General features: G+C 33.0%; 1 long non-coding RNA gene across 1 annotated transcript; it reads right to left on the bottom strand.

The window, feature by feature from the left end:
• Positions 1-7,146: 7,146 nt before the first annotated feature.
• LOC148875368 (uncharacterized) lies at positions 7,147-15,340 on the bottom strand. Its single transcript, XR_016105344.1, has 4 exons — positions 15,080-15,340; positions 14,864-14,936; positions 10,860-10,903; positions 7,147-7,672 (listed from the first exon to the last, which is right to left on the bottom strand). It is a non-coding gene; the product is annotated as an uncharacterized LOC148875368 (long non-coding RNA).
• Positions 15,341-19,151: the final 3,811 nt, after the last annotated feature.

Raw genomic sequence — 19,151 nt, 5'->3', positions numbered from 1 at the left:
TCCTGTCTGAAATGACACATTTGTGTCCATTCGGGTTTGAGACCAATCTATAAAAGGGATGTTGGTCGACCTAATTTACACACAACATTTTTGACAGTCTTCTTCTCTGTCTTCTTTGAAATCTGAGCATCAATCTTCTGTGGTTCGTGGAGGTCTAGTAAGCAGTGCACGCGTACCAGAAGCTTGTGGGATGTTTTATCTTGGAAACCGATTTGCGATCACCCGGATGCACAGAAGAGGGAAAATGCGGTTTTAAGGAGAGTGACCAAGTTGCATGACTCAGCCCTCCTTCTCCCTACAATTCCCAGTTCTAAGTTTCTACAACAACATCAGAGCATTGCAAGTTCAGTTTGGAAAGCGATTACCGATAAGTTCCATTCTGCCTCTTTATTATTTTTACAACAGCTATCCACTTTTCATAGTCCTCATTCGATTATAATTTTCCTTCCTGAACCAAGATGCAATCTGATATAGGTATATTTGATCGGCTCATCAAATCCTGACACTAGGCATCAATCATGGGTATTATCGACTAATAACTAGTTGTTTTCTAAGGGCATTCGGGTAATTCCCGCATTTAGCAATTGAGGAGCACTTAATGCGGGTGCATGTTCTCGGCGCACTTACACCTAAGCCAATGACATGGGGTCATGATTGGCCAACACCTCTCCAAGTCCCCCCTATGTGATCGCAATATACGGGATGGTTACACATTGTGCATTACTCCCCACCTAGGCGACTCCACTATAAAAGGGACATAGAAACCAGAGATACACACGCATTACTCCTCACTCCTAAGAACACTCCCGGGGCCTTTGATGCCTTTTCACTCTTAGAAGGCGGGATCCACAACCCTTGGACCTCAAAAATTACTCTACTTCCCTCGGCTCTAGATTTGGCAGCATCACAATCCAATCATCAATATGAATAAACTCAGCATCTCCAGATCTGTAAGCCGAAGGGTAGGCAAGCCAAGCTACTCTTGCAAAGGGGTAGGGGTGAAAATGGATCAAATCATGATCTGATCCGATCCTATTTGGTCGAATTCGAATCACCCCTATTCGGATATTGAATAATAGGATCTGATCATAAATCGGGTCAGATTAAGATCACCCCCTATATATATAATACATATATATACATATATATATGTTATTTTTTTATTTATAAATATATTTTTTACATTATATTTTTATAAGTTTGTTATATTATTTATTTTTTTATAAAAAACATATGTATATATGATGAAAATAAAAATACTTATATTTTTTGTTTCTAGTTTATTTAAATTAGTATATTTTATTTTTCTTTTAATAATTTATTAATTTTAAAGAGAAACAAGTCGGATCGGATTAGATCATAAGATCCAACTTACCGATAAAATTTGAACTCAAATCAAGTCCTATCAGATCCAAATAGGATCGGATTCGAATATACCCTGATTCTAATCCGATCCGATCCGTTTGCATCCCTACAAAGGCCACTATGATTCAAATCCTACCGCAACAGCTTTAGCACATATATTCTCCAACTGAAGTTTTGGACTTTAGGAGACACTCGAATTTTCCTGATTTTTTCCAAAGATATTATTGGTCTGGCTGATGTGTGTACCTTGCAATTGAACTTTGGGTTTCTTCATCCCACATCCTCCAAGCTAAGTGGTAATCGGATTTGACTAAATACAAACCGCGCGCTTTTTTACATAATAGCCAGATCAGTTTGTCTTCCTAACAGAAGAGATTGAGGGGGATGGACATGGACATGATGGCCTTTTGTTCTTCAAGAAGCTTAATTCTAAGCAGAGTGGTATCGATCCCAGCGTCGGGGGAGAGGTGTAGTGAGAGATCAGCGGCCTTTGAAATTGGGCTGTCAAGAGGGTGAATGGTTAATTTGGGTTCTGAAATCCGGTAATTCTGGTAGCCATGGCCATGGGTTAGTCCATATATCAATTGAATTTCCATCGCCCACACGCCAAATGACACCTTTTTGAAGAAGCTCTAAGCCAACCTGTTTACTACGTACATCAGCACCAAAGAAGGACGAGGACGAGGACGAGATGATCTGAATTCCTCACTATTAATTTACACCATTTATGTAGTAGAGGCCCCGTAGTACTACTACACCATTTCATCTTCCTTTCAACTTGTTCCTGTCTCCAAACAAAATTAGACAATTTAGAAAATGTGGCATGTAGTACATAGGAGTTGTTGAAGTAGCTACTGCCTTCATGAGGACTTCTCTACCCGCCTGAGTTAACATGCTCCTTTTCCAGGCCTCTCAAATTTGATATATACTACGAAAATCATAAGAAGATAGAGAAATATTAGCTAAATAAGTTATTTCTTCTTTACTCTCTTTCCATATAACTGGTAAATGTATACCGCATTATACGTGGCAGTTTCAAATCATGATGACGATAATGATATTTTTGTGTTTATATTAGAATCCACATATCAAATAAAAATGATCAAAGCATCGTGTACTATCAGATATGTTGTCTTCTAACTCAATGACCTAATTTCAAATGTCCTTATAGTTTCTATCAATGTTTTCAACATGTAGTTGAACCATAGATTTGGATTTATTAATTTGTCAATTGGACAGATTTTTTTAGTATGTTTTAACCTAAATCACTTTATTGCAAAATAAAAATAAAAAACATTGACATGGGGTCAATAACCAAATGAACTTATTGAACCACTAACCTATTTAACCAGGAAAATGGGCTATGGTTATGACATTAATTTGTTTTTTTTTTTTTGTATTTTTAGTCATTTCTATTTTTACTAACAATAATTCTCATTTTTAAGCATATTTTTGTTTAATATGAAGAATATATAATATTAATGCATGTTCAAATTTTTCTATAAAAAATTATAAAACAAATTCTATATTTTTATTTCTTTTATTATTTAATTTATGACAAAATAAAAGTTACTTAATTTCCAAGAAAGATTAGTACCCTGTACTTTGGGCCTAGCCTCATTTTGGTCCCCAAACTTCAAAACATGTCAACCTAGTACCTAAACTTCCAAAACGTGCCAATGTACTACAAAACCATTAACCACCGTTAAGTGGTATGTGAAAGGATGCAAATGTCCTTTGGGTGTAGGGATGCAAACGGATCGGATTCAAATTAGGATATATTCGAATCTGATCTAGCATTGTTCATGGCGGATTTGATCTGATCTAATAGGCCTCAATCTGAATTTGAATCATATCAGTAAGTCGTATCCTTGGATTTGATCTGATCTCACTTGTTTTCTTTACAAATTAATAAATTATTAAAAAAAATAAAATATACCAATTTAAATAAAGAAAAACAAAAATACAAATATTTTTTAATTACTTTCATCATATATATACATGCTTTTATAGAAAATAAATAATATAACAAATTTATAAAAATACAATATAAATAATTATTTGTAAATAAATAAATAACATATACATATGTATTCTATATATTTATATAAATAAATATATAACATATATCGAATCGGATCGGATCATGATCCGATCTATTTACATCCCTATTCAGGTGGCATCTAATTTTCTTTATCAACCATCCAAATGCCTAAATCTCTTAGAAGAAATAGAGAAAAGCAATTTGTCAGAAACTGTTTTGTTGCTTTAGTTCAATCTTGATTTTTGAGGAAGAAGATGATGAATACTGTGAAAAGGTAATTTTGACATTTTCAAAAGTATTAAGTCGCAGATGTTGTCACGTGATTGGGGTAATTGACGAATTGCTTACGATAAGGACTAAACTAGCACATTTTGAATGTTTAGGTACTGGATTGACACATTTTAAAGTTCAGGGACCAAAGTGAGACTAGGCCCAAAGTACAAGGTACTAATCTATAATTTTCCCTATATAATATCATAGATGTGCTCAAATTTTTTCATATTTGTTTGTATTATTCTACTTTAATAATTTATTTTTGATATTTTTAAAAGTTTTAAGTCGCACATGTCATTATGTGATAGAGGTAATTGACCAATTGCTAATGACAGGGACTAAACTAGCACATTTTGAAAGTTTAGGTACTGGATTGACACATTTTAAAGTTCATTGACCAAAGTGAGACTAAAACCAAAGTACAAGGTACTAATCTATAATTTTCCCTATATAATATTATAGATGTGCTCAAAATTTTGTCATATTTGTTTGTATTATTCTACTTTAATAATTTTATTTTTAATTATACATCACAAGTTAACCCATTTGACTTGAAATGTTCAACCACTAACCACCCCTAGATAGGGAAATGATTTCATTTCCCATTAGTCTTAAGTTGCATATTCCAAGTCAATCATTAATAAAATTATGTCTATTTTATCATACTTATTTTTTTAATATACGACAAATATATAATAATAGAAATGTGTCCATTTTTTTTCAAAAGTTTCTTTATTTTAAAAATTATATATCATGGAATTATCCATTTGACCCAAATAGTTGAACTACCCACCACCTAGATGGAAAATATGATTTCATTTCTAGGTTTATTTTAAAAATATAAAATTTCATTGTGCTAACACTTATTGTGTATGGATTTAATAATGGAATTTAATGATGAGACTCATGGACCCCAGATACATGTCTACCAATGCTATGTGGGACCCACCTTAAAAAAATGTATGTAGGCCCCACATACATGTCCATTAATGGCATATGAAGCACACATTGAAAAATATTTGTGGACTCCATAATGAAAATATGGATAGGTGGGCTTGCGTGTGGGGCCATTTATGATAATTGCACATGGGGCCCACAACTATGAAAGGCACATTTAGACTTGCATGTGGGTCCCACATGTGTTAAATGAAAGGTTTTTTGGCCCACACACAAGACATTCATATATACATAACACATATTTTCATTGCATTAACAAATGGCCTTTTAGCTTTTATGATCTTTCCGAAAATCTATGAAAAATATTTCAACCAAATAGTCTTTGGTCTTCCAAGATCTATTTGCAAAAGCTAACCATGTCTTTTAACTATTAGATCTTGCAACAGATCTTCTAGAAAAGACTTGCCAAACGGGCACTAAGTCTTTATATAAATCGAAATGTAAATTCTTTTGAATTAACACAATATACTTTAATCGAACATGTTCAACTATTGCATATGAATCAATCACATACCGTTGAAATAATTTTCTTCCTTTTAAAAGTGTTTTTTTTTTCATTTCTCTCAATGAAATTTTTCTTTCTAATGCTATGTTAGTTTGCCACCCATTGGTACCATGTGAAAATAATAATGGATATTGAAGTGACATATGATGGGTGAGTTTCATCAATTTTTTGCAAAATACCCTCTTTTGTTTAGAAAATAATATCTCAATCCATAGCTTCTTCAACTCTATCACCAACTATCAATGTAGTTGTTTCGTCCATTATTGGCCTTATATATTGTCTTCCTTGCCTTGGTTCTATGATCTATATATGTAAATTAGGAACATGTTCATGAATAAGGAAACCTCCTACCATTCGAAAAGTATTTACATATGAATTTAGTAAATCTAACATACTTTGTAACACTTGAACAATTGATGGATCAACATATTTCTCAAAATATTTTGTCATCAGGAAGCGATTTTAAATATTATAGTATAGCGGGAAGCAATGGTAGTTTCACTTTTCCATCTTGACAAAATAGAGTAAATCTTGGGTTAACTTTTGAAGACTTACTAATTTTTCCTTCAATCAACATAAGTGCAAAACAATGTTTACACTTGAAAGATCTCTCTCAACTCCATCTTCCATTTAATCTTCATAGAACAACAACACTTGAATGTCCTTTTATTAGTATAGATGACCTCATCAAAACTTTTTTGCACATCTAATTGTTCAAGTTTCTCTCCCCAATCTTATATTTCAATAAGAATACCCTCTATAGACAATTTATATATTATGAAGCATGTTTTATAATCATCTTAAGAAACATCATCTTTGCTTTTCTTTGGATAATCATCTTAAGAACAATGACCCCCTGATTTAATTCATATTTAATGCTTTCTTTGCATGCCATTGTCCTACTTTCTTGGAGAATATATATAGGAGAGGCTTAAGTAATAATGTTTCATACATTTAAGATGTACAATTATTCTAAAAGCCCTTACTCGAATCTACTTGCCACATGTAGGGAGGCCTAGATAGTTCTTGAAATTGTTTCAAAGATAACAGAATCTTAACTAACATTAGTTCATATTTCTAAAGTTGTGATGTATAATACAAGATATAAATCAATTAGAACAATTATAATAAAATGTAACTAAGACATAATGTATGTAATCATAGCAAAATCAATTACTAGCTCATGCTTGTCATATGGTATGTAATCACGTTAAAATCAATTATCAAGACATGCAATACATATTGTATGTAACTTATGGTAATTTATGATGATTATAGGTAAACTATGGGCTCGTTAGCAAGTCTTTTTGAGAAGATCTTCTTATAGCTCTGATAGTCAAAAGATGCATTAAGCTTTTGACATAAGATCTGGGCAACCTGAAGACCGTTTGGCAAGTGCACATATTCATCATTCTGTTGGAAGACATTATCAGCCCAAAGACCATTTGGTAAGTGTGGGTTACTTGTGCATGTTTGACACTTGACCCATCATGATTGGGTTACAGTGGCCCAAAACCATGGTGGATACGTGGGACCCATCTATAATAACAATGTCTAGGCCCCACATATATTAAGTACTATCCCATATGGCTTTAGCATTGGTGGGGTCCAAAAACCATTTGTGGGGCCCACTTGGATTAATTTTAATTGGTTTGACTAATAATATAATAGTTGATCCATCATGGTTGGGTCACAGTGACCCAAATGACATTGGATTAGGGTATTCTGGGTTCCAATTACCTTGAATTGATCCGGGTATGTTTGTGGGCTCCACACATACTTAGTACTATCTTGCATTGATTATAAACACCATATGGTCCCTGTATTGCTTTAGCATGACTAGGGTCCTCATATCCTTAATGTGGAGTCTACAAACCATTTGTGGGGCCCACTCAATATTAATTTTGACCGGGGTCCTCATGTCCTTAATGTCGGTCTACAAACCATTTGTGAGGCTCACTTGAATTTAATTTTAACTAGGGTCCTCATGTTCTTAATGTCGGTCTACAAACCATTTGTAGGGTCCACTCGAATTTAATATGATATTGTATATCTAAATAGGTGTACCAAACATAAATATGTTCATAAGAATTTTCTCAGGGTATCCTTATAAGTCATTTCCATACTAACAAAATGATAATTAACAGCATCATGAAAATGATGAAACACATATTTCCACAATGTACATACTCCAAGTGCAACAACACGCTTCTTCTTATAGTTCGCATTGTCATGACCATTGTTGTATTGTTCAATGATTTGCACTTGAGGCTCGTCCGGTGTATAATTATCTGCCCACATGAAGTCGTATTCATGTGGCTCAAATATAATAACAACAAAAACCAATTACACATTACTCATTTTTCATATTTAGTATGACTCACAAATATTGATTTGTTGGTTTCATACCTCACCACTAGGGCACTTATAAAACCATCTTTCATATTTTTTTTCGGTTTTTGCCATGAATAACCTTATACGTCCTCGTCCACATGCACAAATAGGTCCCTTATGAATAGTGGCCATAACTACCATTCAACAAGTACAATTAATTCATAACATCCGAACATTAGGAAATACAAACAAGTAATAACCAAGCAGTACACATATAAGTTTAAACTAACACAAACAGTGGGAAGTACACATACAAGCTCAAAGAGAAAACAAACAGTCCAAGTATCAAATCAAAACCCACACAAGCTATATAGATCGTCTCCTATTTCTTGGTCAATTACGATTAACACGTAAGTTGTAGTGATCAGCCATCTTAAACATGACTTCATCTCTAACTTGTTCCATTCGTCTAGTGGCCTATAACCCAATGTCAACAGGAGTATGTGCTACATTATGAAACACCCATCCTTCTCCTTCAATGGGAACATACTCTTGTAGGAATCCATTCCAATACAGATCCTCTATCCGTGACATATGGATGAAATTGTATAGCACACAAAAGGAGGCATCAACTTCAAAATTGGGAAACATGCTTTCAAAACTCAAAAACACTGCTCTATGACATTTTCCTAAGTGAAGAATGCACATAATGAAAGTATTCTTCACCATTCCTTGGCCAACCACCTCACCCATGAAAACCTCTTAAGTGGTATCTCTCAGATCGGTATGGAGATAGAAATCTAGGCATATTTGTATTGCCCGAATCAACAACATAATACTTTACTACACAAAAAAATGCAACCATATTTATCAATGTACTAGTGACTTTCATACAATCATACTTATTTATGGTTGTTTTATTGACCTTCTGGTGGTAGAGGAAACATGTTATTTGTGCTTTTGACTATTTCCAAAAATACCCTTGAATCATGAGCAACACCCTCCCATCCTATTACAACGAAAGTGAATAGCATGTCAAATGAACATGCACACATGACATTCTAGGTGGTTACTTGCGTCCCCTAAATGGCATTTGTTTACTAGCTAGAACACATGCATGGACGTGTACCATCTATAGCAACACCACAATTCTGCAAAAAAGGGGGAGAAATGCAAAAGTTTTGTACGTAATAGTTCAAAGAGAAGTAAAACATCTGACAAATATAATGATTTACATCAAACCATGGAAAATACTTTAGATTATTGAGAATCTGGAGTAGCACAACTGTCATATCACCGGGTTGCACAATTTCTTTCCCAAACTCACAGATGGCCTTCAAAGCAGTATTAAAGTGTCGTAAAATTGTTTTACTAGAATTCTACAAACAGTCTACAGTATCCCGATTTGATTTGTTGGGCCCTATCACTTGTAATAGAATCTCAACTTGCTCATCAACTTATACATACCAACTGTCTTTCACTAACCCTCTTTGTCTCAACGAGGCTACTAATCTAAGAAACACTATTGGTATTAGTCTGAACATATCTAAGCATCTAGTGCCACCACTGTAGATGACATTCTTTAAATATTCTAACCCTGTCAGTATGTCATCATGGTACAGTGTCTTAGGGATTGACATCAATTCTTTCTCTAATTCTCTCGCAAGGAGGATATTTGTCATCATTAGTTTCTCTTCGTCATCAATTGCAACAAGTGCAATTGCTGAAAACACTACAATCTAATAGGGCTAACAACAATTTTGATCTGGCATATGAATAATGAATGACTATAAGATGCATATCAAGGTTAGATCACAATGTCAAATGAAAAATGCTTATGGTGGTGACCCATAAGCATATATTGACACCTACACCATGATAATCATCCAGCTGCTATTCATTAATCACCCATTTGCCTCAAGCCCAACTCATACATACACCATGGGCATATGTCAAGTGTAGCCAACAAGGAAAAAAATCATACAAATAAGAGCAGACAAAATTGCATTCATCATACATCTATCCCCAAATCTATCCATTCACCATGTACCTATATACCATTAACAAAAAATGGAAGTAACTAAAACCTGCATTCACTAACATTTACATCCATCCAACTTGTAATTATAACCATAAAAAAAAAGTAGCAAAAGTATATAAACCTATCTTCACAATAAGTATCTATCAAACCATCCATTCATCATTAAAAAAAATAAAAAGCAACCCATCAAGTCATATGTATTCCAAGGTTAATCATCTCACAAAAAAAAAAGCCCAAAAGGCAAAATACTAGACAACTTTTTAATCAAAGTCAGACAACCACCATGTTCAAATAAAACTCTCTTGCTGCTGGATCATGGAAAACTTCATATATCCTATCATAGTCAAAAAGGTTAAGCCCTTCAATGGTGTTCACCTCTGCTAGCATAGAAGACATGGATGTTGGATTACCTATTCTTGTTCATAATCCATTTATTGCCTCAACCAGCCTACCAAACCTCTTTTCAACTAATGTAGACTGATCAACCACTGCACCACAAAAATCGAATGGTCTTTTCCTACGTGGAGTTTTGGTGCTTGTAGCTGAGACCTGGTTAGTATCACCGTTGCTTGGTTCATCAACTCCTATTGATGGATGTTGGGTCTCATCAACAGGTAGGTCATTTGAGATGTTTCCCTCATCTCGGGTAAGGACTCTATGCCTCATGCCAATGATGCTGAAAACCTTCCAATGGGTGTTGTTCCCCCAAATATGACCTCTAGGTTGTTGTACTCCGGGAAACCCATAGTACAAAACTTTTCGGCCTTGGGATTAGCCTATAAAAAAAAAAGACATTGGGACACCAATCAATTTGTATGTAACGTATTAAATTTAAATAAAAAATCATATATTTTTAGCAAATACCGTCAAATAGTTATCCCATGTCTCTTGTGAGGCTACAACCGTTTGCTTCTCTTCATCCCAACCAAATCCGGTTTGCCCATATCTCAGCTTTGTAAACTCCTTATATCTACTTTTTAAGTCTTGTACTTTTTACTAAACGATTTCATATTGAACTTCAGGCCAAATTGTGTGAAAAAAAAAACTCTATCTCACCTCTTTCCAAGTAGTTGGTTTCAAACAACCAGCTATCGTTCCCCCACTCTAGGCTTGTTGTACAAGTAAATCAATGAAAAATTTTTCTTGTGTAGGTGTCCAGTTTGCATTTGTGACGGGAGCATTTTCAAAAGATGTGTTAGATACAGTAGTTGCCATCTAATCATCATGAAACTTTTGGTTACTAACACAATATTGTTGAAAATTTCTAGAATAATCATATTTTTTTCCAATCAACTAAAAAAATAAATAAAAATAAAAGGTTTGATGATTATATGAGTCACCTGAAGTAGATATTCCCTTTGAATGTTCGTAAGTGGATAGAATCCTATAAGCAATAACAAGGTTATGATAGTTTCAGCAAATAGCTGATACAACCCACATTAACCAATATATACAACCAATGCACTGAATATATAACAAAGCAATAACAGAGCAAAGAAGCTTGTGTGAATGTTTTCTTCCAAGTAATAACAAAGCAGTAAGTGTTTAGATACAAAGCAAAGGCTATCAAAGAGAAACTTAGCTTAGTAGATGTTTTCTTGCGGGTAATGTATGGGTTAAGCAAATTTTTTCTTAAATGAGAAAAGTGTTGTCTACAATTTTGGTGTCCTCCTAATAGAAGTTGGACTCCATGAAAGAAAACAATGCATGTTAAGGTGGATCCTGCAAGAAAACAATGCTGGAATTCATGAAAGAAAACAATGCTGGATCATCAAACAGTCATTCATCTGAGGGCCTACTGCTTGGAGCCAGAATTTGCATAATCCTCCTTACTAGTCAAATTTTATGGACCCACTACTTGGAGATATTTGGTGTGTTCATTTATGGGCCCACTGCTTGGAGATGTTTGGTGTTCATTGGTACTTTACTGTGTATGAGAGAGAGAAAGAGAGAGAGAGAATTGGATGATTTCTCAAATAATTTGCATCAAATCAAGGATTGCCTTTACAACCAATATGTACAGCAAATTTTATCCAAAAGGAGTTGTTCATGGTTCTTAGGGTTTTGGGCATGAGACAAGCTTTTATGATCATCCACATACACTTGTTATGCATCCGATACAGCTATGAACCCTTAAATATTGTTACACAAGATCTCACCCGCACTTTCTTTTTTGTTTTTTCCTTTTCCCTTTTTTTTTTTCATTGCATAAATAGATAGTAGCCACATAAACAAGTGCTTTTAAATGCCCTTTCCTCACTCTCTAGCTTTTGCTGGTCAATGTACCCCACCCCGTACACCATTTTGCTCTGAGAGCCTCTTGAATCATTCGTCAAGAAATGCACCTTCTAGTTGTTGGCTACATTCGAGAACTGAGAGATGAGGTACATTTAGGTTTCCAGTAGAAATGAACAATGATAACAACAATGAAAACAATAAATAATAGGGCCATCTTAACCTTTGTATTGATGAGACCATCAACTTCACACAAAACCAAGCCCCCATTCTTCTGAAATTTTTTGTTATGTAAGTTGTAGACACCCCATTTTTGCTTTCTTTAGTCATTCTACAGCACTTTGAGCTTCAAGTATACTTCAGTTAACCTCTCAGCCAAACTGGGGGTATTTTTGGAATTTTATAAAAGTTGGAGCCTCAAGGATCTAAAACCATAGGTACATAGAGCCTAGAAATTTGAATCCAACGACACCAATATCACCCAAATCCGACACTGTTTACCCCTTCATCTTTAGACCCAAAGCCAAAACTGATTCCAATCGTCCGATCAGAGTCATTTTGACCCTAAACCACATTTCACACCAAATCAGAAATCCAAAACTATAGGCATGTAGAACCTGAAAATCCAAATCCAATGACACCAAGATCACCCAAATCCCACACTGTTTACCCCTTCATCTTGAGACCCGAATCTAAAACCGATTCCGATCGTCCGGTCATGATCAACTCTGATCCTAAATCCTAACTCTCAGAAATCTGAAATTGAACCTTGTATATGAATAAAGCTAGGAATTCCGAGTCCAATGATACCAAGATCGTCCAATTCCGACACCGTTTGCTCCTCCATCTTGAGACCCGAAGTTAGACTCGATTTGGGCTCTCCATTTGGAATCCGCTTCACAATAACTTCGAACCTAGGGCATTTCATGACCAAAACTTCCCCTCAGCCTCTAGAAACCTCTTAAAATCTAAGATTTGACCAGCTATAGCCTCCAATCAATCAAGCCAATCACCTAAACTTGGAATGTCCAAGTTAAGTAAATTGGTGAAATCTTTCACTAATTTGCCTTGTTTGATTGAGAGAATCTCTCACAAAACTGTCTTGAGAGCCCATTCTCTCAATCAATCTCCCTCCAAAAACCATTTAAACATCAGCCATTGATCTCCTTTATCTCCCATCTCAGCCCTCCATTCTCCTCTCAAAAAATCTATAAATGCCACCCCTTTCTCACATCCTAGACACAAGCTAGCTTAGGGAGAGAGCTCTCCCACAGCCATTACCAACGTCCCAAAGCCTCCCCACTCACTCTTCAGTGTCCCTAGAGTCACTCATATCAATCTGAAACCAAACAACACCATTGGGTCATGCCTCAATTCAAGAGAAGAAGTATGAAACCTTCTTGAAGCAATATCAGTGTAGCAGAAATGTACAAGCATTCAGCAGTGGTTACACACCATTTGGGCTACATAACCAACGTCCTTGGTCGGCAAAATGGACCAAAGTTCATTCTAAAGCTTGGGGATCACTCAATCCAAAGAAATGCAGCAAGAGTGGCAATCGAGGTCAATGGTTTTGGTTGCATGTTTGAGAAATGTTGAATGTTACGTTTGGAGTAGTAAGGCAACCTTCGCAAGTCATTTCCAAGGTGCGTTCTCTTTATTTGAATGGATATCCTTTGCAGATCTTAGTATGTTGGTTATAGAATTGTTTTTTTAACTAACAGTTATGCACATTCTTTCAAGTTTTTTTCTTTTATTTAAATCGCAACATGGTTATTCTTCTTCCATTTTCTTGATGATTTCTGGTTTATTTTCTTTTTTCTTTCTCTAAATAGTATAATAGAGATTACTCCAATCTATTTTCTTGTTTTATGTCTCTTTTTATTTTTTGGTGTCAGTTGATTACACTTAATGATAGTCCATTATATGTCGTTTATCCCCTTGCACTTATTACTTATGTTTATCACAACAAGATGTTAGTTTTTTTATTCTTTTTTTTTTTAGCAATTTGTCCCACCATTGGAAGTTTGCATTAGAACCATTTTACATCCCGTGATAAGCCTTCTCATTCACATTCATCAAACATTTATGTCCTTACTTCATGGAAGTCCACCACATGATAGATAAAGATCTATTAGATGCCCTCACCATTCATACCGTGCATGAAACATTTAGTTATTGGACATGCAATGTCACAAGTTAGTGAGTCCATTGGAAATCCCTCCATCCACGATCACCATTCACGTAGTCATTGCATATTTAGGCATACAATCCAATACATGTTTTAGATTATGTATATCTACTTTTTTACATTGCTTCTCACAATTCCAACATATGTAGCTAGCAAGTTTCAATAGTTTTCAAATCTTTGTCTTAGTTCGTTAATTAGTCTTTTGTTGATTTAGTCCTTTTTCTTGCAATTTGGTAATTGTTTGGATCATTAGTTTAGTTAAATAATTTATTTTATCCATCCTTTTCATAATTGTTTTTCTCATTTCTAGCATTATCTTGTTATTTATGGATAAACCTTTTTTTCAGCTATTAGTTAGCTAATTTATTTTTTTAAGCCCAAATATATTGTCTTCCTTGAAATATTGGTGAAGTAGAGGCCTGTTTAACCGGGTTAGTGTGGGGTGCCTAACACCTTCTCACACCGTACCTTGGTCCCTGGGACCTAAGAGTCTCATCCCCATTGGGCAATGAGTCACCAAGAAAGCAAAATGTCTTTCTTGAAAACTCCCAGGTTTTCTTAAATTCCCAATTCCAAAAATTTAGGTGGCAACTCCAAACCCCATATCCAAATTCGTCCCCCCCTCCGGGTTGGGTAGCCACATAAGCCACAACATCATACACAAGAATAAAAAAAAAAGGAACAAACGTATAAAAGTTTAAACCTAAGATGTGCAGATACAAGAACAATGGATGTTCCAAAAAAACCCTAACAATACATATTGGGATGGGGGTTGTACATGGCAAACCTAACATTAGAAGTTTAAACCTAACAATTTTTATTTACCTTCAAAAAAAAGGAAACATATAGAAGTTTAAACCTAAGACAATGGATGTTGCAAAAAAACCCTAATAGTACATATTGGGATGGGGGTTGTACCTGCGCAAACCACCACTTGAATAACAGACTACCAACGCCAAGAGATCCATGAGCACCAAATGCTTGTAATCTCCTATAAAAGAGGGGAAAAATATTAGTGGAACCACAGAAGAGAGACGAAGAAGAGGATGGCGACAACGGAGCAGGAGAAGAAGAAGAAGAAGAAGGAGGAGGAGGAGGAGGAGGAGGATGAAGGGGATGGAGGACAAAGCGAACCTGTAAGAAATGAGAGCGAAAGTGTCCAGTGTGCGAATGAGAGGGGTTTGGGGGGTTTAGCATCGGGGGATACTGTTCGTTTTTGTATGCGTGTGAGAAATTGCACACGTATGGGGAAGCTCTAACAGGGCATAAAAGATCTTGTGCTTCTCTAGGCTTTTCAACGCAATATCTTTTGGCGAAAAGATCTTGTGCTAGCCAAGCGGGAATAGACTGATTTCTAGTCTTATGGGCTTCAAATGAAAGACCACGTGGAAAGACTTGCCAAACAGGCCCTGTCATATTTGTTGGAAATATTAGTAAATTATTTTAGGTTATTTTCTTGGTTAATTTCTATTCATCTCTACTAATTTATGATAATTTTTGTTAATTTTTGATAAATTTTTGCTAATTACAATTATTTTTGAAGATTATTGATAACTATTTATATTTATTTTTGGTAATTTATCATATTTATTGGAAATAATATTAATTCATTTTTGGTAATGTTTTGGATAATTTTTGGTAATTATGACATTTTTTATTAAATATTGGTAATTTTCTATTGTTTCTATTAATTTCTAGAAACTATCATATTGTTTGGAAATATTGGTAATCTATTTTTGGTTATTTTCTTGATTAATTTCTGTTATTCTCTAATAATTTGTGAAAAGCTATGGTATTTTATTAAAATTTTCTGGTAATTACTATTATGTTTTTTGTAATTTACGTTAATTTTTGTATTTTATCATAATTTCTGGTAATGTTGGAAATTTATTTTTGGTTATTTTATTGGTTAATTTTTTATCATCTCTACTAATTTATGATAATTTATAGTGATTATTCATAATTTTTTTGCTGTTTATATTGATTATTGGTAATTAATATTATTTTTTGAAGATTATTAATAATTATTTATGTTGATTATTTACATTAATTTTTGGTAATTTATCATATTTTTTGGTAGTATTCGTAATTTGTTTTTGGTTATTTTCTTGGTTAATATTCGTAATTTATGTTGATTATTTATGATAATTATTGATAATTTTTTGTTTTTTATATTATCTGTTGATAATTAATATTATTTTTTGAAAATTAAGGATAATTAATTATGTTGATTTTTAGTAATTTATAATATTATTAGGAATAATGTTAATTCATTTTGGTAATTTTTGGTAATTGTGACAAATTTTTCTTGGTTAAATTATGTTCAATTCTACTAATTTATGGAAATCATTATATTTTCTGTTTATTTTTTTAATTACTATTATTTTTCAACAAATCTATATTAATTTCCAACAATAGTTAGTTAACTGAATCTTGTTAATTAACTTAAAATCAATTATTGGTAATTTTCTAATTAAATTTTCCAAATAAGAATAGTCATCAAATTAAAATGAAGATTTTCAAATGACAACATTTTCAAGTAATACTGCTTTTTCAACAAATATGCAATTATTTTAAGAAGATAAAATGCATAAATTTAAATATAGTAAACTCAGTTACCAACAATAATCAATCATTTTCAACAACAAATATACTTGAAATATATTAAATTAATCAATAAATAGTGTAATCTCCAATAATAGTTTAATCTATAATAAATAAATACTAAAAAACTTCTGGAATTATTAATTGATATAAGTGAAATGATATTTTTATTATTTGTAATCATTATTCTATTTTGTAATATCTCCAAAAAATATTTTTAAGTTATTACATAATATCAACATTTTGTTATATAATTATTTTGTTTACATAATTTTGTTTATTTAAGTTGTTTTGTTATTTAAGATAAACTTATAGTTTTTTTTTAATTTCATATAATTTAATATATACATATAATTAATTTATTTTTATTTATTAAATTTTCTAAGCAGATTTATTTTTAATTGATTTAATATAATTAATATTATGACTTAACTCTCCAAATAACAACAATCATACAATTAATTAGAATTATTTAATTTTTATATTTTAATTATCTATAATTAAACAATCTTATTAGTAACTGTGTATAGTAATTATTAACATTAATAATTATTATAGTAGTTAAAATTATTATTATTAAATAAATCACATTTATTAGTAATTGTAATCATTATTTGATTTCTAATATCTATTAAAATAGAATTTTGAAAAAATAAGAGTATTGTAGTATAAAATATGATTTAATAAATGTTAATGGGAATTATTGCCTTAAATATATGACTTAATGAGAAGAATTTGAATATATAATTTATTTGTTTTCATTGGATAAATTATAATTTCTACATTTTCTTTCAAACCAAACACAGCCTAAGGGGTTGCAACAAAAACCCCATACATATAGATTTTGAGAATTTTACCCTACTAAACTAAACGAGCCTAACAATGAAAGTAAAATTATCATATTGCCCATTGAGATTTTATGGACTGACAATAACATTAACATTGTTTAAAACTAGGAAAATACCTATTATCAAACATTGTATATTTGAAAATTGCTCATTCAAAGCGTTAAAAACGAATTGCTCAGCAGCAGCACTTTCTATAGGGCTGTCACTGGACCAGATATTTGTCCAACCGAATTCGGTCTAACATGAGTTCATTATAAATAGACCAGGCTCAATCCGATTCAATAAATATTTTGGACCAGACTGATTCAATTCGATGTCTTATTTGGCTGTCTTATCTGTTTAAATTGGTTTTAATTTTGGTTGCATTCAATCCAAATTTTATCCATTAGCACCTCCTTACTCTTACGGTCTTACCGACCAGATATTGGTTCAACCCCCACCCCCCTCAATCCAAGGTTCAAAGTATCGATACGATACGAGTTTCGGCCATATCGTATCTGTACTTAGAAATGGCCGAAACACTTATTTTTTTTTAGTTTTTTTTTTCAAACTTTGGGTTTTTGGAAAGATTATAAACTGTTTTTTATTATTAAAAAAAATGGGGAACAGGCGTTTTGGACCGTATCGTTCGTAAAAGATACTTTAAACCTTGCCTCAATCTAACGCAAATCCATTGCATATAGACTAGGTCCAATCCAATCTACTAAATACTTTAAATGATTAATTCTGGACTATTGGACTTTCTAACCCTGTTCATATCGGTTTTGATTCGGGTGGGTCCAACAAAAATCTGTTCTATTAACACCTTATTGGCCTATTTTATAGAGGGCATACTGTTATCTATGGAACTTTGTTTAGGGAAATATGTAAGAGTTATTGTTTTAAAAATAACATAAGGATAATTTGAGTTTTAAAATTATATATAAGCTAGTGGAATGGCACGTGCGATGCATGGGGTATTTAATATTGATGGTGATGTTTGACTATGCTTTTAAATCTTGGGCATAGATGAAAGTTCATATACTGTTCAAGTTCTAAGACAATTATATAATACATAAAAAAAGACTATCCTCACAAAATGCCAAGATCTGAATTTTATAATTTATAAAATATTGGTTGTAAATGCATCAGTTTGAAACATTAATGCACCAAATCAATGATAAAATTGCATTCAACAACATTATATATAGATACAGTTCATCCCAATGAAACACAAAATTTATGGAGAATTGGAGATGCCACTCTTAACTGATCTCCTGTTTTGTGATAACCTAAAACCTATGAAAATAATTACTATTAATGGCTAGAAGTAAACTAAGCTATTATGTTAATTTACTAAATTAGTTGGAAGCAAAATTTATCAACCAACCACTAGAGTAGCATGTATGCAAACACCTTCTGGGCACATTGATCACCTCTACACATTTATCCAAGAATAAAACAATTGAACGATTCATAATGTCATAGTGTTGCCTATGACTAAGGACACGAGTTGCAGGTCCTACTTAACAACCATACACATGATAACATACAGTCCTAGAGGCCAAATGCCCTTATAAGATATGTGTCCAACTGACAAACATGTCTAGGGCCCATAGAGTGAAATTTCTGTATCTTTGTGTAATTTTTGTTATATTTTTTGTATTTTTTATAAATTTTTTATTCTGCAATTTCTATTCATTTTCCTTAATTTATGGGTTTCTTTGTTTATTGTAATTTCTGTTATTTTTTGTCAATTTTTGTGATTTTCTACA

This window comes from Nelumbo lutea, chromosome 1 (assembly GCF_056320005.1).
Source record: "Nelumbo lutea isolate HS-2025 chromosome 1, American lotus-T2T, whole genome shotgun sequence".
NCBI lineage: Eukaryota > Viridiplantae > Streptophyta > Magnoliopsida > Proteales > Nelumbonaceae > Nelumbo > Nelumbo lutea.
This window is presented reverse-complemented; position numbering and strand designations above follow the sequence as displayed.